Below are 6,179 nucleotides of genomic sequence, written 5' to 3' on the forward strand. Positions count from 1 at the left end.
CTTCTCGTGTTAGTGCAGTTCTGAATGGTCATGGGGAAACATGTTTGCATGCTTATATTAACATGAATGATGTCAACTTGATGCAATGAAAAATTATATAAGTGATGCTTTAAGCAAAATCTGACAATGAACTTGATACTAATACTACTAATGATGACTAAATGGAGACCTAGCAATTGTTTATCTCTGTGGTCAAAAACAACAATGATGAAATAACATTGTTTATGCTGTATTTATCTTTCTCGAATTGGTATTCTTTTTTCTTTATTTTCAATCGTTTGGGGTTTTTTTATATATAATTTATTCAAGAGGTTTACTTTTTTATTGGTTAATAACTGAGAATTTGAGTGAGGGGTTCAGTCAGGGCGATTGTTTCAGTCGGGACAGCTGTACCAGGTCGCAGGATGTCGGTGAATGTGTAAGTAACAGTGTGACTGAAGCAATGATAATGGAAATAAAGGATATGTATCATCCAATCTTGTGTTACTGGCTTTTTTTTTTTTTCTTTAATCCACTGGGTTGAGAGGCAGAAAAAGGGGGTGAAGCTACTGTCACAAGTGCCAGGCAGTGCTCTATATATAAAGTGGAAAGCCCTGGGCCTTTCAGATGTGCAGTCTATATTTGACTCACGTATGGGAGGTAAGACGCTCTACCTGGACAGAAGCAGCCTGAACCCAACTTTTTTCTTTTTTTTTTATCACCAACCTCTCTGACTTTCTACTGTGCAGAAAGTACATTAAGTCGTGTGTAATTATTCAGTCACTTTGTCATGAATTCTTTATTGTGGCCGCATTTTGCCTAAATGCAAAATGGAGCACGACTGCCTGCCCTGTGTGCTTTCCTCCATCTGGCCTCCCTACTTCTATTTTGTCTCCCTTTATTTTTAAAACACTCATATTATTTGTCATGTGGTTATTATCTCCTGTTAAAGCATATATGCCCACCAGTAGCAAGCTGCAACTCCTGGGCTTGTAAGCAGAGAGAGAGAGAGAGAGAGCAGAGAGAGAGAGAGCAGAGAGAGAGAAGGAAGACCGAGCTCGGATGTGCAGGGGAATGACAAAGAAGGAGGAGTAGGAGAGGATTAAACAAATGAAGGAGGATGAAGAGAGGGAGAATGCCAGTGAGGAGGTGGAGGAGGAGGAGGACACAAATGGGAAAAACCTGGAGAGGAGATAGCTGCATGGAGGATGTGTGTGAATGTGTGTAGAAGCAGAGACAGGAGGTGGAGGAGGATAGCTCTGTATATAGACACACTCATCACGGGGCACCTGCAGCAAACTGACAGTGCTAACAGTTCAAGAAGAGCGAAACACACACCTCATGATCACGCGTGGACACACACTCACACACACACACATACACACACACATACACACATGACAACGCAGCAGTTAGCAAAGCTTTAATGCTGTAGACTGTTGAGAGAGAAATGTGGGAGGGGAGGAGGAGCTGGGATGGTGTGGCGTTGGTGGTGGTGGAGGAGGAGGAGGAGGAAGGGGGGACTTCTGTCTCCATGGCAACGTTCCCACCGTGCAAAAAAAAAAAATCATTTAGTCGGAAAGACATTTCACTCAGTTCAGTGAGCTGAAAGAGGCAGAGAGGGAGGTAGGGGGAGCAAGTTAGAGACTGGGGGAGGTGTGCAATATAGAGCTGTTTGTATCACACTGGAGGGATTTATCTAAAATAAGCTGACAGCGAGGCATTAGCCCTTATTGCTAATATATCTGATTATTATACATAATGATAATGAATTCCCTCGCTTCATTAAAGATGAATGCAATAGCTTTGGGTGATACTGTAGTTTTACAGTTTTCTTGACGGCAACATCTGCATGTAGCCAAATCTACATCTTTATATAACATGTTCAAATTCACTTAATGTCACAGCATCACCTGCATCACCTGCATCACCTGCACTTTCAAGACCTTTCATGCCTCCAGGACTCCAAACTCTTGTTTCGTCATCTTAAAAGCGTTGCACTGAAACGACTCCAGCCTTTTTAAAGGGCCCCTTATTATGCCACGTATACAGTTCTTAACATATACACTATAAATAATACCCCAAACCTTTCAAAATAATGAATTCGAAGAATGCATGCGAATGGAAACCTCAACTAGTAGGAGTATTAAAGTAGCTCTCCTCTGTGGGGGAACAGGGTATTAATATAGGAACCGGGCCCCTGCAGCTGACCTTCTCTATAATTTGCTTTCATGGCAGAACTTAATAATATTCACCTTACAAACGGAAACTTCTTTGAGACATCCTTTGGCATTACATCTTTACTCTCACTAGGAACGTTCGGGAGGAATTTATGAATGTGGGTTTCTTACAATGAAGAATTCAATGAAGCATGCACAGTCACATCTATAATTGGATGAAATGAATAAAAGAATCTTAACATTTAAGGGAGGAAAAATCCACATTTAAGCTCCTTTTCATTACTCACTACTACTACTGAACAGCACCGGTGCCAGACTGAATACAAAAAGCCCCAGAGACTGGCATCCCAAATGCTTTGGGTAGTTCTGGTAACCTATTTGTGTAGATGTCAGTTTATCAGCATGCTGGCTGTGATTACCTGTTGTGAGCAGACCATCTGGTCCTCAGCGTCCCAGCTGGGTACCATGGTCAGGAGACGGATTGTCTTTACCACACCACCTGGACCTCGCAGACACGGGAGCACCAAGGCACCAAACATATTTCTCATTCATATTTTATTATATCATTCTCTGACCAAACAAAAAAAAAAAAAGGTTAAAAAAAAAGAAAACATTGTCTGGTTTTCCAAAGGCACACCCCGAGAGCAGGCTTTCTGTAATTGCTTGGCAACTGCTTGCACTGTGTGTGTTGAAGTTCAAAGCTGCGAGATACACAGTATATCCCTCTGAGAAGCACAAAGCATCAGAGTTGCAAAGTAAAGGGGTGCCTACGCATGCACAAACACACATACAAACACACACACACACGTACACACCAAAGAAATCCACTATCCGTTCTGTCAGTTTAATTTGAACACGTTGCTCAGTCAGAATAAAAAGCTTTGTGGGGTGTTTAATGTTTGCATCCAGGGGGTAGCCTTGGGCATAAAGTCTCCTCCGGATTAAAGTTTCTTACGTCATCGGAAACCCACGAGGAAAATCTGCTTCGTGCCCGCTTTAGCATTTGGGTTAAATTGATATGGATCATTGTTTCTGTGGGAGGTTTTGAGTTTGATGAGCTCTGAAGCCCTTTGCTGAATGTTGTGCTGAGCCGACTGGCTGGCACGGCCACAGGGGAGTAGATGCTATTGTTGGACACACAAAACACAGTGTGCTGATGTGTTACAACTACAGGTTAGCCACTGGTGTATTGTACTGATCTGACAGCAGTTTAGCATGCTGGAGCTGCTGTAGTAGGCCTAATTCTATGCACCTGTTTTCAGCACTTAGGATGTATAGGGGGGGAAGACCTCGGACAGGATAAACCTGCAGACCAACCTGAAAAACCAGGTTCAGTATTTTTCGGTATCAAATGAAGAAACGTGTTAGGTTAATTAAAACAAAGGTTGGAGGAAATAGCACTCATAGGAAGGAATTACTTTTTCCTCAGAGCTTTTTTTCCTTATGTAACTTCAGTTTAATTTATGCATACAATGGATACACCATCTCAAGGCTTTCTGACTCTCAGTGAGGAAAAGGCCCTTTGAATTATAATCTGTAACCTTGTCTCTGATGAATGAAAGGCATCTACTTTACATACTGTAGATATTTGCTGACATCTCCTGGAGATCTGGCTCAACAGCACTTAGAAATCTCCAATGTTCTTCAGACTCGTGAGAAGTTTAGTCTAAATCACAGCTGGTGCACGGTCATCAAAATGGCAAGGGCTGATCTTGCATCCATTATACAGAGCTGATCACACAGTAAAAGACCTACATGATCATTCACTGTGGAATTACCATATTATTGGGAAAAACAACCCCATGAAGTTAAAGGTAGTGTCTCGATGTGTCTTTATGTCTATTGGGAGTCTAAACTGTTTTTTTGCTTTCATCAAATGGACACATCTTGCAGGATTTAATCATGGTCCCTGCAAACCTTTAACATGCTCTAACGGATTTACTGATAATGGGCCAACTGGTGAATGGCAGATGTTTCAGACGTCACCCCAACGGAAATGTGCTCTCTGCAAGATATTTGTTGAGGCAAAGAGTAAACAGTATATGATCAAGCAGGTGTTGCGGTAACATCTGCCGTCTGGAGAACATGTTCAGGTTTATGATTCAAATTTCTCCACTTGACTGGCTTGAATGAGCATCATAGTTACATCAAACACATTTGACTTTTATTACTTTTATGACTTTGTGGATAAATCTGAACATAATCAGCAGCTGGACATCAGAGAAAAACTGAAATATCTACAGCTGCAAGAATCAGAAAATCAATTTGTAACTATTTTAATAACTGATTGAGTCATTTTTCAAATAATAATGCCAAACCTTTTCTGGTTCCAGTTTTTCTCTGTATTTAACATTTCACAGACTGAACAATTAATTGATTCATCAAGAAAATAATCTGCAAATTAATTGATAATGAAAATATTGTTAGTACCCTGCATGTGTCTGTCAATGTAATATGTAAAAGTATGTGGTTAACTGTGTGAGGCAAAGGTTTTTCACAGTCAGTCAGGAGGATAAAAGTCTTACAGTATATAGTGATTCTCAAATTTACTATTGAAGGCATCACCAGCCTGTTGTCCCCCATCGCTCTCTCCACCTTAGGATGCCTATCAGATGGATTATAATCAGATAGCAGATGACCTTTGTCATGAACACTGCCACAAGCAGAACACTTGCAAAGAGTGAGGTTTAGAGGTTTAAAGCAAGATAATTTTTAGTGATGACCTTAGGCCTCAAGGCATTTACAAAAAGCAGGTAGCTTCATAGAAAAGCAACCAGAGAACTGGGATAAAGTGAATGCATGCAGTGGATGCACAAGAATAAACTGAATGCTTTTAGTTTATGCTGTGGAATATTATGCAGCCAGTACAATATGATTGCACATGCAGGATTTATTTTCTTTAATTCGTTTTTTTAACTGTTTAAAGATATGCACGTATACCGACAAATACTAAAATACTCCCAGTTAGCTTCACTGCACTCGCTCCCTGTAAAGTCCACAATAGAATTTAAAATCCTTCTCCTCTCCTACAAAGCCCTTAACAGTCAGGCTCCATCATATCTTAAAGAGCTCATAAGACCCTATTACCCCACTAGAACACTGCACTCCCACAGTGCAGGCTTACTCGTGGTTCCTAGAGTCTCCAAAAGTAGAAGCGGAGCCTTTAGCTATCAGGCTCCTCTCAGGGGGAACCATCTTCCAATTTGGGTTTGGGGAGCAGACACCATATCTATGTTTAAGAGTAGGCTTAAAACTTTCCTTTTTGATAAAGCTTATATAGGTCGGCCAGGCTTGGAACAGTGCCTAGTTATGCTGCTATAGGCCTAGACTGCCGGGGGACTTCCCATGATGCACTGAACTCCTTTTTTCCTCCTCCCCCTCTCCATCTGTATGCATTCATGTCCCATAAATACATGTTACTAACTTGGCACTCGTCCCATAGTTTGGTGCTTCCTCCTTCGATTATGGACAGACGGCTGTCCAGCTTGACGCCCACCACTGCTGCTTTTATTTTTAGTCATGTTTCTATTATTATCCTTGACGTTATTACTATTACTCTTGTTGCTGTTCTTCCCTGTGTCTCTCTCTGCCACCTCCCCCTCTCTTATTCTTTCTCCCTCAGCCCAACTGGTCAAGGCAGATGGTCGCCCAACTTGAGCCCAGTTCAGCTCGAGGTTTCTTGCTGTTAAAGGGGAGTTTTTCCTTGCTGCTGTCTCCAAGTGCTGAAAAACTAAACAATTCCTCCTTTTAAAAGACTTCAAAAAAACTGTCTATACTTTTATCCTTGCTGTCTCAACAAGTCAATAAAATAAGATGTCAATCAGACAAGGACTAGGTTGATATAACTGTGAATGTCAGACCAAGGAATTTGAACACGTAACTCCAATTCAGAGGATTTTGCACTGGTTTCATGTGTGTCAAGAATCCTACTATTGGTTTATAAAACACTGAACAGTTTAGGGACAAAGTATGTTTGTGATCTACTGCTGTGCTTTAAACCATCCACACCTTTCCTGCTCC

The sequence above is a fragment of the Scomber japonicus genome, chromosome 18 (assembly GCF_027409825.1).
Source record: "Scomber japonicus isolate fScoJap1 chromosome 18, fScoJap1.pri, whole genome shotgun sequence".
Classification (NCBI taxonomy): domain Eukaryota; kingdom Metazoa; phylum Chordata; class Actinopteri; order Scombriformes; family Scombridae; genus Scomber; species Scomber japonicus.